This window comes from Pinus tabuliformis, chromosome 6 (genome assembly GCF_031772625.1).
Source record: "Pinus tabuliformis cultivar Carrire ecotype Pingquan chromosome 6, CPIR1, whole genome shotgun sequence".
NCBI lineage: Eukaryota > Viridiplantae > Streptophyta > Pinopsida > Pinales > Pinaceae > Pinus > Pinus tabuliformis.
The window spans coordinates 219,906,880-219,934,114 of NC_142292.1; positions in this window are offsets into that span (position 1 = coordinate 219,906,880).

Below are 27,235 nucleotides of genomic sequence, written 5' to 3' on the forward strand. Positions count from 1 at the left end.
TTGCATGCCTCAATGGCAAGTTTCTCACTTCCGGCGACAGGTATACATTAATGACCTTCGACCAGAAGATTTTGTGTGGTGTTCGACGCCAAGTCCCTTATTCACACCACGTGAATTGTACTGCACTACCTTGAAGGTCATTGTCATTATTGGTGATTCCTCTCGCGCTTGTTAATGGTTTACATTATTGACCGGTAATCAAGCGATGTCTTTCCATGTTCGACTTCAGCGCAATTCTCACATGGATCGACTTGTACTTAGAGTGAAGATCGAACGAGTTTGAAGACCCCGGGTCTAGTTTCATCCATCCGGGCTGCGATATATATTCAGGATATAAAGACATTCGTTATGTACATCATTGCAGCAGATGATCATCCCACTCAAAGGATGATAATTTCAGCAGAGAATTATCAGTCTACCATCAGACGATCGTCTATTCTATGTACCAAAATGAATTTATAAAGCTGAGCATGGGAATGCCCACCTCAGCTAGATCATGAAAGCAGAATGAAAAATAATGTATTGTATTGTATTTTATTACAGGGCACCTCTCAGCGATTGAATGAACTTCGGATCCTCCTGATAAAGCATTTCACCCAATAAACGACCTCATACTTTAGGGGGAAACTGTTATAGACATTTTTGTGCCTAACAGCATGAAGCATGAAATGTCGATAATCTGAGGGATCCAAAGTCCCTAAACATGTTGTTTCTACCCCTAGAGGAACAAGGTCAGCAAACCACAGCACTGAAAATCAGTTCTCCACCTGAAAACACTCAAAAACAAGCTGTTTCTGGATCATGTCAGCTGCTCCACTGAGCATCTGCGCTGAATGTCAACTGCTCCACTTTGTACCTGCGCTAAATGTTAAAAGCAATGAAGGCTACCTGCGCTGGGCGAGATTGGCCAAGTGGCACAGTCATTCTGCAAGGTGTCAAATGCCCAGGAAGCTTCCAAAATGACACTTGGATTAGGGAATTCGCCTTGTGATGAGTAAGAGGATCTAGATCTCCAAGTGGAAGCAAGAAACTCCAAGTGGACTCAAGAACTGAAGTATAACTGAAGTGGGAGAGGACACTAGTCAGCTTCATGCCAGCCTCAAGCTGACTCATCCTTTCTCCAAATCTCCTATATATAGAGCTCTCTCATGAGGTCTAAGGAGGTTGGAATCTTGTGGATGTAAGGAAGTGTTGTTGGTTTGTGCATAGAACTATTGGGTGATTGCTTTGAAGGAGGTGAAGAGGAGATTTCTTTCTGCTGGGAGGTGTTGCTGGATTGGGCCTATTATGGTTGTAACACTCTCAGAACTTTACTTCTTCTATTAATAAAGTATTTGAGGTTCTTCTATATGCATGTGTCTCTATGGTGAATTGATGCTTGTATATTTGATTTATTCTAATCCTTGAATCAGTTATGGATGTATGCTTCTTGTAGTTTCCTTTCTTTGTGCTTTTACAGGATCTTTGTGTAGCTGGGCGGGTGAAAGAGCAAGGAGCTAGGAGCAAGCAGCAAGAGGGAAGATTGGATCAACCATTAGCGGAAGATATCGGTTAGTGGATCCCTTTTCTCTTCTCTCTCTCATCTCATAAAGAAGTAATCTTGAATAGCTTTGCATTCAGTTGTTGCTGAGGTACTGTCACCCTTAGAGTGGGATAGGGTCATTCCGTATTGGATACTTTTCCCAACAACACCACTATTATTGTTTTTATGCCTTTATATTATTATTGTTGGGTCGGCTTTGGTTATATTGTGACCCCTTGGACTCCCATATATAAAAAGGAGGTTTTTTCATTTGAATAATCTAAGAATTGTTCATTTGTGTAATGTAAAGGAGGTTTCCCCTTGAAGAGGCTTATTTCTAAGGTGTTGATCTATCTTTTCTATCTTTTTGAGCTAGTTTCATAATATTTGGTATCAGAGCTTTGGATTCTAGGGTTTTGCTGCTACAAACAAGTCATCGTGGCATTTTCACTATAAATTTTTTTCTGTGACATTTCAGAAGCTAAAAAAAATTAAAAAATCATTTGAGACAAAATCTCGCTGAACCTCGGTCCTGAATTTCATATCTTTCCTTGTTATATTTTTTGAGATATAATTTGAGGAAGTTAGGGTTTTTGCAGACCCCCGAATTACATTCCAAACAGGTGACCTTGTGAAAATCGTCATAACTTTCACTCTAAGCATGAGATTTAATTTTCGTAAGAAGTTACAAAAATAAGACGGACTGTAGTTTTTTTGGGTATCATTTTCAGAACCTAAGGTTAAAATAGTGACCCTCAGCATGTTGTACAAGTTCTCTCTACTGAACTAGTCTATATTCAGGTCATCATGGGAGATTTAGCATAAATCTACATTGGAGAATCCAATCTTTGTCATACTACTAGGGTTAGAAATACTACTCAGAGGGTTACCACAGGAAGAAATTTTAGACCTTGGAGATCCAAAATTATAGAGATACATCAGATTCAATATCGAGCTCCTATAAAGTGAAAAAATGTGTGTAGTTTTTTATTTTTATTTTTCCATAAGCTTGGTTTGAAAAATTAGTTTGAAGGAATTCAAAGGGAATGGTGAAGCATTATTCTCGGTAATTTATGCCCCGAAGAAAGGAAATGGAAACACCTAGTAAGAAACCTGAAAGCTCTACCATGACTCATGAAGAAGAGGAAGAAATGCAACATGATATATCAAAATTACAAGACCAAGTGCAACAAATTTCACTCACACAAAAAGAAATAGAAGCTAAGATTTATGGCATGGAAGCTAAGATGGATGGTGTAAATAAAGGTGTAGAAGCTACGATGAATGACGTGGAAGCTAAGATGGATGGCGTGGAAGCTAAGATGGATGGCGTGGAAGCTAGGATGGATTGCGTGGAAGCTAAGATGGATGGTGTGGAAGCTAATATAGATGATCTAAAGAAAGGCATGGAAGATTTGAAGACAAATTTGACAAAGTTACTACAAGAAATGCTTACTAATGGCGAAAGGTACTAAAGGAAACTCATGATGAGAACAAAATCAATGTTAATCATGTTTTCGTAGACTCTAACATTGGATCAAAGAAACACCATGTTCCAAAGATTGATATGAGGAATTTTAATAGCAAGGATCCTGGAACATGGATATTACAGATGGAGCAATCTTTCGATCTTCATAATGTGCAAAACACACAAAAGGTATGCATTGAAACTTTATATTTGGAACCAAATCAATTTATATAGTATCGATCGCTTTACTCTTGTAAACAAATTGTCACTTGGGCTATTTTTACAGATGAAATGATAGCACATTATGAGGATACAAAAAAAAACACTTTTTTTAGCCAATTGATAAATCTCAAACAAAAGGGTTCGATGATGGAGCACATTGAGGACTCCAAAAATTAAATATAAGGGTAAAAAATATTCCAGAGGAGCATAGGATTCATGTGTTCATAGGTACTTTAAAAGATAACATCGAACATGACGTTCACCTTTGGGAACCAGATTCATTGGAGAAGGCATTCAGGTTGGCAAGAAAAATGGAAAGAAAAATTATGGCAACAAGGAAGCCTACCACTCATAATCATAAAGATGGAAGTGTTTCTGCCCCTAGCCATCCACAACCTACAAGGTTGACACCACAACAATTGGAAGAAAAAAGATAAAAAGGGCTTTGATACAGTTGTGATAGAAAATACACTAAATTTCGTAAGTGTGCCGAGAAGAAATTATTTTACGTAGATTGTGAAGAGGAGGAATAAAATGAACAAGAAACATGAAAATAAGAGGATATAAACTAGGAACAAACCCTAGGAAAATAAGAAATGAATCTGACCATATCTTGTAATGCATTGGCAAGAATTACCACTCCTCAAACTATCAAGATAGAAGGGTATATCAAGAAGAAAAAGGTAATAGTGTTGATTGATTAGAGAAGTACCCATAATTTTATTCATTGTAAGATAGCCAAGGAATTGAATTGCTTCCTATATCCAGCATTGCAGTGTCAAGTGATGGTTGCAAGTGGTAGAACCATAAATTGCTCAAGAAAGTGCCATAATATCAAGCTATACATGGGAGAATATGTATTGAATAGCCCAATGCTTTCCATTCCAATGGGTGGTGTTGATGTTGTACTGGGAGACCAGTGGCTACAATCCTTGGGTAAAATAGATTTTAATTTTCAAGTACTTTTCATGAAATTCTCTTCTGAAGGAAAGGAAATTGAATTAAGGGATATCGCAGGGAAACCGGGAAAGGTAATCAACTCTAACGGAATGAAAAATATTCTAAATAAAGAACAATGAGGCATAATTGCACAATTATGTTCACTAGAGGTTCCCACATTGAAATCATCCATTTCTACAGATCTCCAAAAAGTCTTGGACAATCATTCCAAGGTATTTGAGACTCCCAAATGCCTCCCACCTATTCGTGATCATGATCATGCTATTAATTTGATTCTAGGAAGTGTTCCTCCAAACATCAGGCCTTACGGATATCCCTATGTCCAAAAGAGTGAAGTTGAACGTATGGTTATAGAAATGCTAGAGGTTGGTATAATTCAACCTAGTCAAAGTTCTTTCTTTGCTCCAGTAGTATTGGTTCACAAGAAGGATGGATAATGGTGCATGTGTCCAGATTATACGAAGCTCAACAAGATCACTATTAAAGATAAGTTTCCCATTCCTGTCATTGATGAATTATTGGATGAATTGAATAGATCAATTTACTTCACCAAGTTGGATCTCCATTCAGCATATCATCAAATCAGAGTGAAGACTGAAAACATTCCAAAAACAACATTTAGAACTCATGAGGGTCATTATGAATTTTTGGTCATGCCTTTTGGCCTTACTAATGAACCTTCTACATTTCAAGGTTTGATGAATTCCATTTTCAAATACTTCCTTAGAAAGTTTGTGTTAGTATTTTTTGATGATATACTAATCTACAACAAGTATTGGAAGGATCATGTCCAACTCGTTGACATGGTTCTCAAGATATTAGAGGATAAACAATTTTATGCAAAAATATCCAAATGTTTCTTTGGAGTATAAGAGGTGGAATATCTAGGTCGTATTGTATCTCATGAAGGTGTTACGGTAGACCCTAAAAAAAATAAAACCATTAAGGACTGGAAAATCCCCACATCCATCAAGAATATACGAGGATTTCTCAGGTTGAGAGGGTATTATCACAAGTTCGTTAAGAATTATGGGAGAATAGCAGCACCTCTAACAACATTATTGAAGAAAGATGCATTTTCATGGAATCCAGAAGCAACACAAGCCTTTGAACATCTTAAAGAGGCAACGTGCCAAGCACCAGTCTTAGCTACACTGGAATTCACAAAAACCTTTATTATGGAATGTGATGCCTTAAGAAATGGAATTGGTGTTGTTTAATGCAAGAAGAAAGACCCTTTTCTTTTGAAAGTCATCCAATCAAAGGAAAGTATTTACACAAAGCTATTTATGAGAGGGAAATGTTGGCAATATTACATGCACTTAAGAAATGGCAACCCTACCTAATGGGAAGACACTTCAATGTAAAAACATATCTTGATAGTCTTAAATACTTTTGAGAACAAATATTATCTTTAGAAGAGCAACAAAAATGGGTCACAAAGATGTTGGGTTATGACTTTGAAATCATCTACAAAAAAGGGAAGAAAAATGTTGTGGCAGATGCACTCTCAAGAAAGGATGAGGATGCAGAAGCATTTCTTTGCGCCATTTATATTATCCAATCAGATTGGATAAACGAAGCAAGGGGTGAATGGAAGAATGATGAGGAAGTGTGGGCACTCCTTCAAAGGATACAACAAGATCCTAGTACATTTGATACATTTAGCTAGAAAAATGATTCGCTATGGTACAACGATTGGTTATACCTATGTAAGAATTCACAGCTCAAACAAAAAATTCTTAGAGAATTTCACACCTCTCCCTTAGGAGGGCACTCAAGATTTCTAAAAAACTACCATAGGGTAAAGAAGGATCCTTTTGGGATGGCATTAAATCAGATATTCAAAATTTTGTGGTGGAATGTTTGGTTTTCCAACAAAATAAAGTTGAAACAATTAAGACGTCAGGACAATTACAACCTTTATCCATTCCAAGCCAACGTTGGGAGGAGGTTTCAATGGATTTTATCATAGGTTTATGCAAGTCCGAAGGAAAGAGTGTTATCATGGTGGTAGTTGATAGACTTACCAAGTATGCACACTTTTGTGCATTATCTCATCCATTTATAGTGAGTACAATTTTTACTGCATTAATGGAAACAACTCAAAGGCTAAATGGAAACCCAAAGATTATTATAAGGGACAGAGATCCCATTTTCACTGGAAATTTTTGGACAGAATTATTTTCATATCTTGGTACTCAATTAGCTCATAGCTCATCTTATCACCCTCAATCTAATGGGAAAACTGAGATAGTAAACAAATGTTTGGAAGGATATCTTCATTGCTTTGCATTTGATAAATAGACACAATGGGTCAAAAGGTTACCTCTGGGTGAATGGTGGTATAACACTTCCATAATGCAACAAAAATGACCCCATTTATGTCACTTTATTAATATCATCCACCATCCATCACATCATATTTAAGAGAAAATTCTAAGGTTAAAGCAGTGGAAGACCACATTGAGCATCAACAACAAGTTCTCCAATTCTTAAAGGATAACCTCACCTTGGCGCATAATAGAATGAAACAATAGGTAGATCAACATCGCAGCGTAAGAATTTTTTATGTAGGTGATTGGGTATTCCTACGGCTACAACCATATAAACAAATGTCCCTCAAGCAAGCTAAGAAGGAAAATAAATTATCACTAAAGTATTATGGTCCATACAAGGTGTTGCAAAAGATAGGTACTATGGCATACAAATTTGAGCTTCCTGCAGCTTCCCCAGTGCACCCAGTTTTCCATGTTTCATACTTAAAGAAGGGTATAGGTGACAAGCTTCCAGTTCAAATAATATTTCCAGAACTTGATGAGGAAGGAAAAATCATATTGGAACCTGAAGCAGTCAAAGAAACAAGAAATCAACTGCTACGAAATCAATCAATTTCAGAGTATCTCATCATGTGGAAGAACTTACTCGTTGAAGATTCCACATGGGAGGATGCAAATTTTATACAGAAGCATCCATAACTACTCAAGCATTAAGGAAAACACTTTTTTGAAGGAGAGGGGCATGTTAGGTCCCTATAATACTAGTGATTCCCCCATTACTATTATCGTTGCATCCTTTATTGTTATTGTTGTTCCCCTATTGTCCCCATATTGTTATTATTGTGCCCCATAGAATCCCACTATTGTTATTTTTGTGCCTTTATATTATTATTGTTAGGTTGACTTTGGTCATATTGTGACCCCTTAGACTCTTATATATAGAAAGGAGGTTTTCTCATTTGAATCATCTAAGAATTGTTCATTTCTATAATGTAAAGTAGGTTTCCCCCTAAAAGAGGCTTATTTCTAAGGCGTTGATCTATCTTTTCTATATTTTTGAGCTGGTTTCATAACAGCCCCAACCTGTGCACACACGCATGCCTATTCGAACTTTAACATGGGGGTGATATAATTTGTCATATATGCAGTTAAATATCCACCATATTTTTGAAGTCATTACAAGAAAAAAGCTCATTGGTGAGGGTCATGCCTGTGAGGGACCTTTAAGGTCTGTCACCAATGTCGCATATGGTGACGGTCTTTAAAAGAATGTTGTTGTAAGTGTATATAGTGATGGTCCTTTAAGGTTTGTCACCAAAGCCATTTTCAATGACACTTTTGGTGAGGGTCATTAAAGGCCCGTCACTAATTTTCTCTTTGGTGACACTTCTAGTGACAATCTTTTATTGACCATCACCAATGATCTGTTTGATTACTTTTGGTGACAGTCAATAAATGTTCATCATCATTGATCATTCCAATGAGTTTTTGATGACACTTCATGCCTGTAATAGACCATTAAGGTCCATCACCAATGTCGCATATGGTGATGGTCTTTAAAAAATTAATGTTATAAGTGTATATAGTGATGGTCCTTCAAGGTTTGTCACCAAAACCATTTTCAATGACACTTTTACTGAGGTTTTTTAAAGTCCCATCACTAATTCTCTATTTGGTGACACTTTCGGTGAGGTTCGTTAAAGGCCCATCACTAATTATCTCTTTTGTGACACTTCTAGTGATGATCTTTTATTGACCCTCACCAATGTTATTTTTTGTTACTTTTGGTGACGGTCAAAAAATTTTCATCATCAGCGATCATTCCAATGAGTTTTTGATGACGTTATTTACCTATTACTATATTTTTTTATCAAACAATAATGATTCAAGACCATTGTTGTGGAGTCTTTTTCATTATGTGTCCAAGGTCATAGTGGTTATAATAGTCAGTCAATTTGTTAAGAAGTAATTAGTGTGTATAATTTCCCTCAAGTCATAAGAATATAGTTTTCATATGAGTCAACACATAATTAATCTCTATTAGGTTTATTATCTAGCAAATTTCCTTTAAATAAAGTTCCACTAGTGTGTGTAGGAACTATATTATTTAATACATAATCAAGCTCTATCAATTATATTAATGAGAGAGACCTAGCACTCCTCAACACTCATGGCACACCTTAACATGCTTTGGAACAATACACTAACATTCCTTGGCACCTCACATGTCTTGGAACATCTTTGTACCTGGAACATGTTTGTACCTAGAACATCTTGCCATGAGTAGGATGCCCAAGCACATGTTAGCATGCCCTAGCATAGCATAACATTCCCCTATCATGTGTTGGCATGCCTTGTAGTCCCTAGCATGGCTTGGAACACCTTGGCATAATATTGCATTGACAAACATTAGCACTTGGCACACATTGGCACTTGGCATGTATTGGAACATATTATTACTGTGACTAGCATGCCCCTTTTGAAAAAGATAAAGTACCGACTTATTAAACCTATTTTGTGTTCATTTCCTTTCATTTTAGCTTTGTTATTCCTTTTATTGCATTGAAACTCCTTGATGCATATTGTCATACTCTGGCACCCTACACATCCTAGCAAGCCTTAGCACCTGGCATGCCTTGGCACTATTTGGCACATGTTAGCACACCCCAAAACTACCTAGAACACTCTAGCACTTCTTGACATTCCTTGATATTCCCTCACATGCCTTAACTATGGTTAGCATACCTTGTCACTCCCTCCATGGCATGACAACTAGCACTCATTGACACTCCCCAACACACCCTCATATTCATTCACTTCTATGCATTTTGACCTAGTGCTCCCTTGTGTTGTCCTAGTACTCCCCAACACTCCTCAGCATGCATTGGCACTCTCTATAACACCTTAGCACTCTTCGATATGCTCTGCCACTTCATAGAATGCATCACACTCCCTAACGCATATGGGCAATTGGCACGTGTTGGCACTTGGAATGTCTTAGCATGTTTGGCATGCATTGAGATGGATTGGTATGCTTTGCCATGGTTCAATATTAAATTTATTTGAGATCAATTATTGGAAACTAGATGAGAAGAAATGGAGGAATATTTAGCACTTAGATTTCATTGACACTTGGCACTTGGCACCTATTGGCACTTATTGTTGGTGTGCCTAGCATGCCCCTAATGGAAAAGGTAAATTGATGACTTATTAACCCTATTATGTGCTAATATCCTTGTCGTTTAACTTCTTCCTCCATTTTGTTGCCTTAACAGTCCTTGACATGCATTGTCACACCCTTGTACATCTTGGCATGCCTTATCACTTGGCATATTTTAGCTTGTTTGAGATGTCTTCATACTATATGGAACATGTTAGCATGCCCTAGCATTCCCTAACAAACCTTGGCAATCATGACCTCACAACTCGCATTACATTTCTCCATGACTTGGGAACCTTACATTCACTAGAACACCTTGGCACTCCTTAGTTGTCATGCCCTCTGTTATCCTCCACAATGTCCCAAGCTCATGAGGACATCAACGGAGGTAACCACAGACCAAGATTTTAGTTTGGTAGCTAGCCCTACCAAACTAGAGAGGGCTCTCTCTCTGAAATCATAGCTGAGAGATGACTGCAATGTAAAGGATTTTAGGATAGATAGCTAGGCTCAGCTCGGTTTTGGAAAATTTAGGGTTTTGTAGTTGGATAAAGGAGAAAAACCAGGTAGAGGTTAGAGGTTCAAAGGGATACAACAGAAAAGATATAAAGGATCAAGGTAGCATTACTTTTGTGATGGATCTTAGAGTTTGTTAGTGTATTGTAGTGTTTAGAAGAAGCAAAAGGTCTTAATGAGCATGAACCATGTTTTCATTAAGCAAGAAAGAAAGTAACACATAATGATTTTTCCATCAAAAAGGGCTTTATGCAAAAAATCTTGTTTACAAACTGTAAGGAAAACCATTGAAGAATTGATGAATGGAAAGAGAAGATTAATATCTTTCATATAAAGCTATAACAAAGAAAAAGTAACATCACAAACTTACTGCACATGAATTCCTAGATAATAGTTGCAAGCTGTGTCCTTTGATTTCTAGAAAATGTCCAAGTACAAGCTACAAGAGTTCTCTCCTCTGAAATCCAACCTGTTCCATCACTGATTAAATGATACATAAAGAGAAAAACAACATCTCCCCACTCTTAGGGATTGAATCCATGACTCTAGGATCTATTCAATGAGGTTTTCTAACCAAACCCCTAATGTTTATGGAAGTTAAAAACAACTTCTACAATTAACTTTGACTGAAACCTCTCTCATAATGAGGTCAAAGTTACATCAAAATAGCTTAAAAAGACTAATCACCCATATTTACATTTAATTTTACCCCTCACATTCATCTACTTCACCCTTTTGACTTTTACCAAAATTAAACTAGGAATTACAAAAAGTTACACAATGAAAATTTTACAGAAATCTCAAAAATTTCTAAGTGTGTAGCGAGCTGTTGGAGGCCATTTTTGAGTAACTTTCTGAAGTCAAAATACATATCTGGAGTCTTTTCTAGAAATTTAGGTGAGGTCATATGTATTTAGAGTATTGTTTCACTCAAAATGATTCATTTTTGGCTGAGATATGGCTATTCTCCCAAGGTGTCTCCAGGTGCGCAACGAAATGGAAAAAGAGGGGCATAAAGGTAATGTTTGACCTCTTTTTTGCAAATTTCTCAAAACCTAAGCCACAGAATAGGAAAGTGGGCAAATTGGTTTTGAGAGGGGGTCATAATATTTCCAAAAATTCTAATTTTCCATCATTTGGAGCCCTAAGAAAGAAGCACAGCGTGAGCTCGATGCGCTCCTAGACAAAACATTGCCAAAAATATGCAAGTCTACACCAAAACATAAAATTTTCTACAAATCATCCCAAAATTTGTCCAGAGATGCCTGATGAGGTATGTTATGCAATCATGGATGCATCAATAGAGAAAATATAACTTACCCTTCTCCTCTTGGCTGATTAGGGTTTCCTTGAGTTTTTCCTTCAACTGCTTGATCTTGACCTTGACAACCTAATTCCTTGTGTAATATTGGATTGCCATTTTATTTTGAAACTTCTTATCCCTGTTAGCTTTATCAAGGAGATTTTCAAGGTGGAAATTTACTTTTTCAAGCCAAATCTCCCTTTCCTCATTTAATTCCATGGCAATCCTCTGTTCAAAGGTCAATTCTTCCATTGGTGGCTTCCGTTCTCTTTCCCTCTGAAGTGCCTTCCTACGGCCCATTATCCTTGGTCTCTTCCTTTCCACATGTCCTTCATACTTCTCAGTGTCCTCATGGTCAACCACTACCTTGACTTTCATCTCTTATTTCCTGGCTTTGAATTGCTCTTTCTCCATGACTAGTTGTTTTGCCTTAAATTGATTGTTTTCTTGCTCAAGGAATGAAATGATGAATTTAGCCCTTTCCAAATTGTCCGTGAGCTCCATGATCTAATAATCCTTCTCTTTGATGACTTGTTTCAAGGTTTGATGCTCATCATGTGCCTCCAAGTCGACTAGGTCAAATTGATGCTCAATGGGCTCCTCATCATGCAAAGAAGCCTCATGATGTTATGGTGATCCCTATTCTGTTGATATAGTAGGCTTGGTCACTTCATCAATTTGAGGAGAAAACACAAGGCTTCTACCTCTCTGATATGTCTTGGCCACCTCAGGCCTAGGTTCCTTGGAAATCTAATCATATTTTCTTGATGACCCCACCCCCATGGGATGTCCAGACATGGTCTGGTGCTGGCTTGGTGAAGTGGTTATATGTGTTTTCAAGGCTACCTCAATGAAGGTGTCCCATGTCATGTTCTTCTCTTTCCACTGATGGAGAATTATAACCTTTATCAATATATGGTGAAAGAGGTTGGGATAATGCACTTTTCCTATCAATTTCACCCTTTTAGACATTTTGGTCAAGCTTCTATAGAAGTAGCTGGACAAATTTAGAGACTTAGCAACTATAAAGTGCATGAGCAGTGTTATGTGTTATTGATATAGCCTAGAAAATTTTCCCTCATATTTGAAGAACTTCATGACAACCTTCATCAATGGTGCATATCTTTCCAACAAGTATCTGAATGGGAAAACATGTGAGTGAGCTCCTTCGTATTGTGATTTCAAGTAAGGTGTGTACTCTTCTAGGTCTAGGTTCATGCCTTTGAACCAATTTTCACCATGGTTTGGTATGCATGTAGCTCGAGAGATGACATCCACTGAAAACATGAAATCAGATCCTACAATGGTGATCTTGTCTTCATTTGAGGTGAGGGAAACTATCCCTGTGAGATGCTCATGCTAACATACTTCCTACACTCTTTTATAAAACCATAAACAATTGACATCTTCAAAGAATTTCATGAGAAATTGGGAGGGGGTGATTTCATTTCAATTAGAGCACTCAAACCTCAGTATCTTTCCCCTATTTTTGTACTTCCTCTTCTCTTATGGTGACGAGTCAGGCTCCATACTTCAAACCTTAGGTGAAATGCAAGAAAAAACAATGAAATTTGAGGGAATGAGGTGGCATGATGGACTTAGGAGTTGCCTAAATCTATAAGGAAATTTGGGAGGGTAGAGGATGATGTTAGGGAGTAGAGGGAAAAGGAATTTTTGGAAATGAGTGAGGGGAGGGGGAGGAAAAGGCCAAAACACAAGCCTATCCTAGAAAGAGATAGGGTAGATTAGGGTTTAGAGGAAAATGATAGAAAATGGGGGGATAAGGCTTTCTGATGGATGGAAATGGTCTATTAGCTGCAAACATAGGTGTAGGGACAAGGAATCTAGGGTTTAGGGTAGCAACACATCATTTGAGGATCAAAACCATGAAAATCATGTAAACCCTAGAAGAAGAAGTATTTGATCATTTTCTTGAAATATGAGGCAAAGGAGGGCATGAAAATGATTAAACTTACTTGTTGTAGATCCCAGAGGATGAAATGACTGAAAAAGAGCTTTGAAAAATGAATTTTTGTGGTCAAACAACAATTTTGGACAACTCTGCCCCGTGTGCAGCGTGTTGTCTAAGTGCGCAACAAGAGTTCATTTTTTCCAGTGAGGGCTATAGAATCACAATTTTTTGAAAAGGAGAGGGAGGATCTCGATGCTAGGATGGTAGAAAAGTGTTAATGAGTGTCAATGAGCTCCTCCATGTGCTTTTATAATTTTGTTTTGGTGTCTAAGTTATTGATGAGGTAGGATGACCCACCTCTCCAATTCACGTCTTTTTTAGTTTTGTAGCCTTAGGACCTCTTCGTGTAACTTTAGAGCCTTAGGAACATTTTTACATCTAAAAAAATAAATTACATTTGAAATCAATTGTTATTGAACAAATTTATCTATTTCTACTCCTCGTTTGTCGGATTTATACATGAAATGACTGATTTTGTGACCTTAACCCTAATGACCTAATGGTGACACTGAGCTGAATGGAGAACATGATGATGTGACTGAAGTGATATTAATGATTCTTTCATGATGATAGACTCAATTGAGTGATGAACATAATCGTCATATGAAATTCTTGAGAGAGTGGAAATAGCCCCAGACACACTAGCCAGTGACCAAATTTTTATTTGAAGACTCACTGAAATGACAAAAAATTAACTTGACACCCTAACAACACCTTGTAAGAGCATATTTTATCAGTCGTGATAGACTGAACTGACTGACACTAACACCCTCACATATAACCTTACTTTTCTTGCGACTTGGGAACCCAACCAATTCATTAGAAAAACAATATTGTACCCAACACAAAGTCTCCCTTTCTCTGATATTGCTTTGTCCACGCTTTATGACAACCATAGGATTGCCTCTTGCAGGTCCTACTCTAAACTTATCCCAAAACACTTAATCCTTCAGACACCTAGAATTCACTGCACTCCTTGGCACACACTCTTATTTGTTCATTTCCAAGCATTTTGACCTAGTTCTCCCTTGTGTTCCCCTGACTCTCCCTAACAGTCCTCATCATCCATTGGCACTGTCTAGCATGTGTTAGCACACTTTTTCATTCCTTGGCATGCCCTAGCACTCCTTAGCTATCATGCCCTCACAACTACCCTTACGTTTTTTTAGACTCGGTTGGAACCCAACCAAGTCTTGCCCCGACTACAACAATTTAACCAAGTTATAGTTACTACAACTAGACTATGCCTTGTTCACCAAAGAACTAGATATAACGCATCTTAGGCTACTCATGTCCAATATCAGCTCGTCCCACTTAACAAGTTACCAATTTAACGCTGAAGTCCAACCATGGCCATAAAACAGCTATGAAACACAGTTTACATCTTGACATGCCATAACATATGGCACGTCTAATAATCCCTTAGCCCTATGTGGCGTGTGTTAGCATCCCCTGCATTTCTTGCTATACTTTGCACTCCCTAGCACACCATACCACTCTCTGACATGCCCTGGTACTCTAGCATGCCTTGGCACTACCTAGCATTAACATTGTCACTCCCTCCTTAGAACACTTGGAAGTTGTTGACACTCCCTATCACACACTCTTATCTCTTCATTTCCATGCATTTTGAACTAGTTCTCCCTTATGTTTTTGTGGCACTCCCTAACATTCACTGGCACACGTTGACACACCCTAGCACATGGCACATCTTATTATGTTGCCTTGGCACTCTAGCACAATGTTGCACGAAGAGGGGACAAAATAGTGACGTTTTTTGGAAGTGGGGACGCGGAAGCGTCATTTTCCAAAAATCTAGGAAGCAAAGCATCTCAGAAGCGTCTGCTATATATATATATATATATATATATATATATATATATATATATATACGCATTTATATTAAAAAAAAACATCCAAAATACCAAATTAGTTGTAGAAGACATGAAAACATGCATATTTTTACATAAATAAATGATTAACTATTCTCGCATCAACCATCTACCATCTAGATTCCTCTTCTCTTGTCTAGCCTTTGCCTCTACCTCAATTCTATAGGGATTTTAGTCAACAAATCCTAATTTTGATCAAACAGATTAATCCAAGCCTTATAATATGGTAGAGAAATCTTAACATGCCTCATCAATGATTTTGACTTGAGTGAATGGTTAAGCTAAATCATTTTGTATTGATTCAATTTGTTTATAACAATGTAAACATTTCAACAAATTCATGTAAGAAACATCATTGACATTAAAAAAAAACTAAATAGATACAAGAATAGGTCATGCATTGTGGATGGTTCCACGTCTAGATAATCTAAGCAAAATTATGATGTGACCAAAAATCACGAAAGTTGTGTGCAACTAAAAAATAGGATAATAAGGGTATTATCTATTTACCCTAACCTTCATGGTAATGTCAGGCCATATACAGTGGTTTGGTAGGTTATTTATTTTAGAAAGAGCCGATCCAAATCATGATTTTGAATGGAACAATGAGGCTTAGTAGCTCCATATGCAGGTATGTATCTTCCATTCATAGTTATATATCTATTACCAATCAACTCCAAGTAAACCTTAATTGTGGGGGGAGAACCCAGGGCACTCCTCAAAGATAAGTTATAGAGTGGGAAAATAAAGTCATTACACATCCTAGGATAGTAGTGAATATGGTTCAAATTCTAAATATTTTAGCAAAACACGTTGATTGAAAGATACATTCTAGATCCAACCCAAAGGACATGTTAGAGAATGTGTTAAAGAACATACTTAACAATCTGATAGGTAGCAGGACATAAATAATTTGAAACATTAACCAAGGAAATGATTCTTGAACTTACCTATGCATGGATCAATTTGTTGGAGATGATTTAGAATATTTGATAATCAGATTCCACATCTTGAAAGGGGGATTCCTATACTAAATCAACCTGTGGAATCTTCTTCTGAAGCACTCTCTCCCCTACATGAAAATCCAACAACGGATGATACTTTAAGTGATGTGATTGATAGAATTGGGAGACTCAATCTTGATTCAGTCCCAAATCAATCAATGGATAAGCCTGGACCATCTGAGAAAGGTCCCCCAAAGTGGCTGAAAAATACACTTGAAAGTGTTCATCCTGATGAGGTTGGAAAGATAGGAACTAGAAACTCAAACTGGAAAAATGGAGGTGATGCAGATGACTCTGATTATGGATGTTTCTTATGATTGTGAATTAAATTTGTCTACAGATTTTGAACCAACTTCCTTCAAAGAAGCTACTTCTCATGATGAATGAAAGAATCGATGCAAAAGGAGTATGATGCCCTGATAAAGAATGGCACTTGGAAGCTGGTTGATCCTCCATTAGGAACCAAACCAATTGGCTGCAAATGGGTCTATAGGAACAAGTATAAAGCTGATGGCTCACTTGACAAGCACAAAGCCAGGCTTGTGGCAAAATGTTTTGCACAGAAGAAAGGGGTTGATTATGATGAGACTTTTTCCCCCACAACAAAATGGGCTACCATCCGGACACTCTTTTCCCTAGCAGCTTAGAACGGTTGGAAAGTCCATCAAATGGATGTAAAAACTACTATCCTGAATGGAGATATAAAAGAGAATGTTTTTATGTCTGAGCCTAAAGGATTTTCTATGAAAGGACAAGAACATAAAGTAAGCAAACTTGTGAAATCCTTGTATGGCCTCAAACAAGCACCGTGAGCCTGATATGAAAAACTAACTGAGCATCTTCTGAAACTCAATTTCAAATATTATGATCTTGATGATGCAACTTTATTTGTCAAGAAAGTTGGCAAAATAGTTGTGTATCTTGTGGTATATGTAGATGATCTTTTGATGACAGGGAACAATGAAAGCTACATTGCGTCCATGAAGAAGGAATTGAGGAAAGGTTTTGAAATGACTGATTTGGGCTATGTTCATTACTATATTGGTATTGAAGTAACTCAACATCCAAAGTCCATATTCCTTTCTCAAAAGAAGTACATTAGAGATCTGTTGAATAGGTTTGGCATGATAGAATCCAATCCTCTTACTACTCCAATGGAACAAAACTTAAAGCTCACATCCATTGAAGGAAAAGAATTTGAGGATGCAACAAAGTATAGACAGCTTGTAGGAAGTCTCAACTACCTAACTATTACCAAACCGGCCATTTCATTTGCTGTAGGAATCCTCTCCACGTTTATGCAAAAGCCTTGCGAGGGACATTGGTATGCTGTAAAAAGTGTTCTAAGGTACTTAGATGGAACTCAAGACTTTGGAATCAAGTATACACAGGTGGATGACTTCAGCTTCATTGGATACTCTAATTTAGAATTCGATGGAGACAAAGAATTTGGGGTATCTACTTCAAGTTATGCTATGAGTCTTGGATCAAGAGCTATCTCCTGGAGATCATGCAAACAATCAGTTCCAATAGATTCCACAACAGAGGCAAAACATGTGGCAGCAGCTAAGGAAACAAAAGAAATTGTGTGGCTCAGGAAAATTCTTGAAGATTTGCAGGTAGAACAAGTACAATCAACTCCACTCATGATTGACAATAACTCAGCAATAACGTTGGCCAAAAACCCAAAGTAAGCACATAAATACTAAATATCATCTAATTCGACATCATGTTGAGGCCAAAACAATCCATCTCCACCATTGTTCCACTAATGAGCAAATTGCAGACATCTTCACCAAAGCGCTTCGAAGAGAAAAGCTTGAAAGATTCAGAATGATGCTTGGACTCACCAACATCCCTTCAGATAAAGTGGGGGAATGTTTACACTTAATCATCAGGATTGGGTGAATAAGTGTAACTAATGTAAATAGATAATGGAAAATATGAAGAGTCACCGGGAGATGAAATGAACAATCTCTCCCTCATGTATATAATAAAGACCAACTTGAATGAATACAATGAATTGATTTTGAGGAGTTACTGCTTGGTCTAATATATCTCCACCTCATTGAAGATGGTTTTGTATTCATAAAGCCATAGAACACAAGGATCCAATTCTTGTACAAATGGGTCATGTCTTCCTCTCTATATGATGTGCTCATTAGGACCATGAAATATTCTTAAACTACCAAGATGAAACTCTAAGTAGAATAAAACACTTAGTTAAATTCCTTAAATGAAATTGGTGTTATCCCATCACTTCACTATTGTTTTAGGGGTCACTGTTTTCTTTATAATCTTGGGCTTTCATTAGTAGCTCATGGTGTAAATCCATTTAAAGAGCTCAAATCAACTTACTCAGTGCAACCTTCTTTTGTAATTAAAAATAACATTCCTCCATGGATGTCAATAAAGATGGAGAACATAATATTGGCAATGATTGTTCTAGGTATACGTTTAGAATACCTTGAAAGACTTTGTTCATGAGCAAGTTAATCAAAGATAAACATTTTGGTTACTTATCACATGATCTAATTTTTTGGGATCAATAATACACAAGAATAAACAAGTGAGAAGAGAGTAATTTAGTTTATTGTAATAGTAACCAAAGTTACATTTTTCATTTGATAAAGAAGTTAGTACATAGGTGAGCCTAGGCCAGCCCCTTAAAAATAGCCATAATGCCTTCCTCTTTTTTAGCTCCTTGACCATAAGGGTCTAATTGAAAAACTCATAGCTCCTTTAACTATTTTTAGGTTCAGGTAACCACTTCAAGCCCTTGAACTTCAAGATAATCCAATATTTGAAATTGTTTACAATAATAAGTCCATTATACACACTCCTCATCTTATAGTTGGGCAAAGAGGGATAATACTTGATTGATGCCAACCTTGTAAATGAAACCTTTGCTACTCATTGGTTGGACTCTCCATCACTAGTTGAAGAACTATATTTGCCCTGAAACAAATATGATCTCTTAACATGAGTTATCGACACTTGAACATACTTTCCATGGATCTCACGGAAAAAATATGGACAGACTCTTTGAATATTAGGAAACATTTTCTCATACTCTACTTAATCTATAGTTGGTAGCGCTTCATTTTTTTCCATTGATTGGGAAATCTCACCAAAAACGTCAACTGTTGAAGAATCAATCCTATGCTAAATCACTCCTACCTTCTCATTTTTAGAACTTTGTGAGCTTTAACCTATGACCCTTAAAGTCAGTGCCCTTTAGCACCTCGAATGGTGGAATAGGAGGTGTTGCAATAGGAGGTAAACTCCATTCCCCTTCACCTTTGTCGAGACCTCTAGATGCACCTGTGGAGCACCTGGAAGGTATGCTTTTGACAAGCAATCTAGTGGTTTTTCAATAATAATTGTAACCTTTTCTGCATTAGGAATTCAAAGAAGATAAAGGATTTTGATAAAATGTGCAAAAATAGACAAAGGAAGCTCAAGTGCTAATAATTGACGTTTTCTATGCAGGAAGACGTGCAAGCAAGGAGTTCCCGCCCAAAAGCGAGAAGCAGAGGAAAAATAATTGCTGTTCCTCCAGTAGGCAACCGGATGCGGACACGATCAAGCAAAATCGGAATTGAATAGTCCAGGAAAAGAATGCGGGATACCGGCTCAGCGAACGCAAGAAGGGTTGAACGATTAGCGAATCCCTCAGGATCTTCGATCCTGAGGGATCGCTGCTTTACTTATCTCTGATTATCTAGATATCTTCGTCATTTCTTTTATATAATGGCACAGCATCATTAAGCAAGAGGACGATTGTTTTTGTAATTTTACAGTTCCAGAACAAACTTTAATCATTGAGTCTCACTGAGACCTGATTTTGTTATACTTTTGTGGATGCGATTAATGTAAAAGACTTGGTGTTTATTCCGTCTCTGCGTCTGGAGTAATCTAAGGCAGTGTACCATTGGCAGCTAAGGGCCCGGCTCCGAAGGACACTTGCTTTTGTATCATTATATGGTGATTTGTGTGTGGTTTGTTTATCTTTATTACTTAGCAGTCTGATGAACTCTTTATATGATACGCTATGCTCTGTTATGTTTAATGAATGAATGATTTCTCTATGTAAAGATTCTGCACTGTATAATTGGATTTACATAGGATCGAATTGTATCTTTATTCAGCCATTTCTGTAACAGAGTACTGGTATGAATGTTACTGTCATTGGATTTATGTTAAACAATATTCGTGGGATTTGAGAGTAGCGTCATTCTGTTTAGAAACATAGTTGTATCATTCAATACTCTCAGATTGCTATATTAATGTAGAACATGTACATACAGGTGATGGTTGTTGTTTCATAAATCATTACGGATTGTTGTTCCATTTGATTATCGCTGTTCCATTTGATTATTGCTGTCCCATTTCCATTTTGCTGTTCCAATTTACTTTCCGCTGATTTATTTACCTGCCTTTGTTTCTTTGGTGTGAGAGAAGGCCTAAGGCTGTAGTGAGCCTTAGCAAGACACTGCTTAGCTCCCAGACCTATAAGTCCATGCTCTAATTCCTCTTCTTTAATCAGTTTATAGAGGGAAGGGTTATTGATTCCGTACCCTTGACTGATCAACTGTTTTGTGTGATTCTATCTTTTAGTTTAGTTTAGTTACATCTTAGCATCTGTTTTCCTTTGATCTTCTCAACCCACTGTACTACTAAGCATTACTCGGACAAATAGCCTCGGATTGAGCTACTTCTTGCAATAACAAAACATTCCCGGATTGACTTATTAATGTGGAATAATTAGCGGTGTGAGAGACCCTAGTTGCAGCTCTACATTTTGGCGCCGTTGCCGGGGAAGAAGTATAGCCATTTGCCCTTTACAGAGTAGTGCACAAAAGCTGCTAGGGTGGAGTTGGATTTTAAAAACGGAAGGTAAGAACCCGCGTACGGAGCATGTAAAAGCCCTACTCCACTGTCCGCTCTCTTAGCAGAATTGCTGGTTGAATAGGATTTAGTAGCTTTTAGAGTGCATGACTAAGCAAAGAAAGCTAGAAAAGAATATCAAACCTCCAGTCAAACCTGAAAAAGCCAAAGGATCGGTGAACCTTGGCCGAACAACCTTCATAGACGAAATTTATAAGAAAACTGAATCTCAGCCGTCAGTAGGTCTCAGAAAGACTCATTCTAAGCAGCCTACTAGCTCCCTTCAGGCTACAGCATCACCATCTGGAGCCTACGCTGAGGTGCATAGTCGGACTGATGAACAAGACTTCCAAGAAATTGAAAATTCTGTGTCAGAACGGCTGCAAGAAGGGAATTTAAGCAATCTTTGTGAAGGAGAAGGGGAAACATGGGAAATAGAGGAACCAAGGTCTCCTTCTAGGATAATCCAATTGTTAAACAGCCCAGATAGGGGGAGCGCGGTCAAGGTTAACATTGAAGGCACCTCATCCCCTCAGACAGAGATCCCAGATAAGGGAAGTGTCATTAAAGCAGTTCCTGCCAAGGCCGTCCCTTCTCAACCTAGGAATACCCTCCTAGAAATTCCGGAAGGATATTGTCACATATTTAATCCAATGGCGCAGAATCAGCCAAATGCTCAAACTTCTACATTGCAATATCCTATAGTAGATTCTGCTGCAAATGCACCCATGAAAGCAATACCTCTTCAACACATCCCGACGTTTCATGGACTTACATCAGAAGACCCCGATGCATTTTTATTTTAATTAGATGTGCTATGTAGAGGGTACGATTACACCACTGACCCCCAGAAATTAAAGTTGTTCCCCTCCACTTTAAAAGGAGAAGCTCTGAGATGGTTCATGGGTTTAGGTGGTGAAGTCATAAACAACTGGGAGCAAATGAAAGAATCCTTTCTTAAAAAATATCAGGATTATTGTAGGTCGAGAGAGCTAAAAGATGAAATTTTCCAAATGACGGCCAGACCAAATGAAACTTTGGAGAAATACGTAGAACGTTTCCAGTATCATTTACAGATATCCCCCTATGCATCACTACCTCTGCCCGATAATGTGTTGAAAACTGCATTGATTAGAGGAATGAAAGAGCAGTGGATTGAAACATTGAATATCATGGGAAAAGGGGATATTTACCAAGAGAATTTTGCTGATATCATTAATTTATGCATCAGGAGTTCAAGAGGCAGCACAAGGATAAAATCAACAGAATATGATAGGTTTGTTAAAGACAACAAAATATCAACAGAAGGGGTAACACGTGTAGAACTAGGGAATTTATTAGAAAATTTTAAAACTGATATTCTGGGGACATTAACTACTCAGCTTGATATTGTGCATGCTAAACAAAAGAAAATGGAGGCGGAGCAAAATCTGGCAATTTTCTGCCCCCGATGCAGAAGAAAACACAGCCACAAGGAATGTCCGCTAGATATAGTTCAAACATGTGCTATCTGTACGAAAGACCACCTTACTGAGAGCTACCCCTCACTTCCTGGATTGAAGGCAGTATACAAGGAAGCAGAAGAAGAATCAGAACCATCATACTTTGTTAACCAACGTCGCCAATGGCAACCTAGGCAATCTGGTATGTTTTCTGACCCGACCTCTTCTTTTTAGCCTCCGTAGTACAATGCTCAGCAATATGGTATGTGGCAAAACCAATCTACACCCCCAGTCCCGAATTGGTCATCACAGCCGTTTCCTTTTCCAAATCCATGGATGAATCAGACAAGCCAATTCGGATGGCAAAATTTTCCTTACACCCCACCATATTGGCAGAATAACTCATACCCTCCGCAATGGATTCCCCCTACTTCACAAAGTTCGCCCTGGCAGACAAATTGGCCAAGATCGACATATCAGTCAACAGGAACTATTCCACTCCCTCAACCGACTCTTCCAGCCTTACAACAAAACCCCCAGTCTAATCTAAGGCCGCAACTCCCAGCCCAATCCAATCCCAATCCTAATAATAGACGAGTCCAATCCCTCCAAATCATAGAAACATCAGAAACTGGACTTGACCTAAGGGAGTGCAATGACCTTCAGTTACGACCTGGACGTATAATAGAAACGGAGGGAGACAAAACAGTTCACATTGAAGATCAGTTACCAATAGAACAACCACCACAACAAGAGGGTGTAAATAAAGAACAAACCCATCAACAAACAAATACATCCTCTCCTCCTTTCCCGGAACGATTAGTCATACCACGACCTGTACAACATCCAGACTTTGACATTTTGGGAGAGTTACAGAACCTGTACATAAAATTTCCATTCCTCCAAGCCATTCAAGATATTCCTATATACGCAAAAACTATAAAAGAACTGTGCATAAAAAAATCAAGGAGGAATACAACCACTAACCCAAGAGTCCAAGTAGTCGGCACCTTATCTGACTTATTATCGGGAAAAGAGACACCTATCAAATACGAAGATCCCGGAAATCCAATTGTGACTGTCCAAATCTATGGCCAAACCCTGACTAACGCTTTAGTTGATCTAGGAGCTGAAATCAATATTTTGACAACCTCTACCTCCCAAAAACTTGGCATCACATCAGTAGAACCTACTTCTACTTTGCTAGAATTGGCAGATCGATCTGTAGTTTGACCAGAAGGCACTTTATATGATGTCATGGTTTCTGTAGACTCCTGGGAATATCCAACTGATTTCCTGATAATTAACCCAAAAACCCGACTGGATGGACATCCGCTAATATTAGGAAGACCTTGGCTTGCTACTGCCGATGCCTACATTGGTTACCGGCAGGGAAAAATGACCATAACTAAAGGACCAGATGTTAAAAATCTAGTTTTATATCCTCCAGCACAGCCAAGCCTGCCAATGATCAAAACCAATCAGTATTGTTAACACCCAGGTTGTTCCCTATGACTCCCAAGGGAATACGGCCGGGGTAACCACTAACCAATCTTTGGATCACTGTTTCTAGCCAAACTGTGATCAGAGAGGGCTCTCTCTTTATGATTTATAACTGTTTATGATAGGGTTTTAGGCTAGCTATTATGCACAGGTTTTGTTTATGTTTTGGTTGAAGAATATCCTTCAGATCTCTTATGATGTGATATTCAGAGAGTTAAGTATCATTGGGCAATGGAGTCTGTGGCTGTAGGTGTCTAGAAAACTTTGAGATGAACCGGTGAAACTTACAGGGCCATTTGGATGTTTCATAGAACAAATTTTGATTAATAACAGGAAACAGGTAAGACAAACAATGAAAGCATTCAAGAATTTTCACTCGTTGTTAACTGTTTCCACCAAACTGGTTACGAGAAAAGACAGATGTCACAGGGGCAAACTTGAATCCCTGGGAATGTCTATCACAGCGAAAGATATAGATTCAAAGTGCAGCAACTAAGAATTACACTTCTGTTACTATATCTGAGGAAAACATGGATAATAGCTCAGTTTGAGTTCAGGGTAATCATGGATTAAGTCCTGGAACTATTCTTCTACTTTGCTATTAAGTGTAAAATATCTGAATGATAAAAGAGAACAAAAGACTCGAAAACATGTAATACAGAGATTTGAGAAAACTTATTGTTTTATGAAACACTCTGGAATCTTGCAACATTCACCATTCATCACAACGCATCAAAGTACACCAAGCTTTGGAAATTCCATTCTCCTTTTGTATTATTTCTCTGAGAATTTTTTACAGCAAGCGAGAGCTCTTCAAAGGAAAATTACAACAACCCTTGCTCTATCATGCGCAGGGGTTTATATAGAAATAAGTATACAAAATATCTCAGGCATTGAGTCATCTGAGAGAGAGAAAATATCTTCGGTAGTGTTCAGAAAGTACGCAGGGAGTTATTACAACATTAAATGCAGAGTAAATGCCCTTTATGTCTGTCAGATGATTGTTTTGACTTTAAGGAGTCACTGAGTCGGTTACATTACTATGTACCGATCCTGTAGGTACGCATTTACTTTTGCCTGCGCAATGAATTTCATGGCTTTGCCAGCTGCGTTTGTCCTTCCTGCTTTGTTGGCTGCTCCATCTGCTGAGTTGGCTCAGCTTTGACTTTATGATGCCTGCTGATTTTGCTGACTGTTCTTTCTATCAGAATTTATAGAAAAAACAGAAATTAACGCATGGCTTAATGTTTACAAAATTCTCTGGATGGCATCTGTCCACCATTCCTGTGTAGGGAGCTGATGCTTGAGGATGGCCTGCATTGTCTCTTCAGCTTCTGTATACTTGAAAAAATTGGGGGCTACATCAAATAGATGATTCATTTCATTCATTATAAAAATTAGAGGTTCTATCTTACCATAGAAAATCTGTCCTGTGATAGGCCCTGTATCTTCTGAGGTGCTGGCTTTCTCATTTACCTGTGATGAGGCAAAAACATTCACTCTCTTGGCATATTCTTCATGAGTGAATAATCTCCCTCCATTGTTCAGCAAGCTAGGGAGTCCTTTACTTTCCAATACCCGAAACTTCTCAAAGAACCTGTTTACCTCAGTTTGCATATCCTGGGTTCTTCTGTCTAAGGTTTGCATCAGATTTCTAAGAGTAACAACCCTCTTGATCATTTGGATAGTATCAGTTCTGTTTGCGATCCCCATAATGGTCAACTGAGAACTGGTCTTATGATTGAGCACATTGATCATTTTGGTTGCAATTTCAGGCATGTTCCCCAACAAGGCCCTTGATGTTCTGATTTCCCTCTGTGCTTTAGGAATGAGCTCCAGTTGCTCATGGATTGTCTCAATGTATGACCACTGGTTATTGATAGACTTACCAATATTGGACCATATCATTACTCTGATTTCGGCTATGATTTTATCTAGCTGTAGCTCTTTCTCAAGCTCCTTGATTTTGTCTTTAAGAGCTTTGATTTCTTTGGCCTTCTCTCCTACTTCTCTTTTTGTTTTGTCATGCCTTTCATTCACCTTGGCCAGCTGCTCCTTAGTTTCATTTAGCTGCATCATTTGTGCTTCTAAAGCTTGTATTTCGCTTTTTAGCTTTTGCATGTCTAAGCTCTGATCTGTGCTGGTGGGTGCTGCTGAAGTAGATGTGGCTGGTTGTTCAACCTGCTGAGGTGGAGGTGCAGTAGTAGGAGCAGTCTCCTCAAGATTAATGACCTGTGGAGGGGGCTGAGATGTTTGCCCCTCTTGCGCTTGTGTTGATGATCCTTTCAGAGGTGCTTGTGTGGCCTCATATTGCCCCAATTTTTCTTGTGCTTGCAAAAGTTCTTTGTAAACAGAAATTAATAGAGCAGTGGAATCCTGCTCATACCTTTGTTTTGCCACTTCATCGGTCTGTGGATGGATAGTGGCTGGAAGTTTGACCTTCTTCCTTAGTGCAGCCATATCAGCATCTCTGATTTTTAAGATCTCTTGTATCCCTTTAATATCATTGGGATTGTGCCCAATCTCTATGATGATTTCTTCCAGGGTTTTGATCCTGTTGTCTTTGGCCTGAGAAGAGGCTCTCTCTAGCTCCAGCTGGGAAGCCGTAGCATTCAGACTGCTTGTTAACTTGTAGTTGTCCAAGGTCTTATCGGCCAATGAAGCATACACCATTTCCCCTGTTTGTTTATGCAACTCAATTTTGTCCATGGGGTGTATGTCTTTGGCAAGGACCTCTAAATTGGTCCTGAGATAATCAGCAGAAGACTGTGGCTTGAGTGCCGTAGGCATAAAATGACTCAATGTCAGTTTGCCCTCACCTACATCAAAAGCAGACATGAGTCTCTGCTGATTGGAAGGAGCCATGTTAAGTAGGTGATTGTATAATTGAACTTTGATTGGGTCACTCCTTCTCTTAATGTCTATGAACTGCTGCTTTATGCTCACTCTTTCCTCTTTCTGCTGGCTGGAGGAGGTGACTTCCCCTCCCATTGTCCTGTCTAGTTCCTGCTGGGAGGAACTTGCTGAAATTTCTTGACTTGGTGGGCTCATGCCCGTTGCTTCTCGGATGGCTATATCCTCTTCCGGAAAATCGTTGAGTCT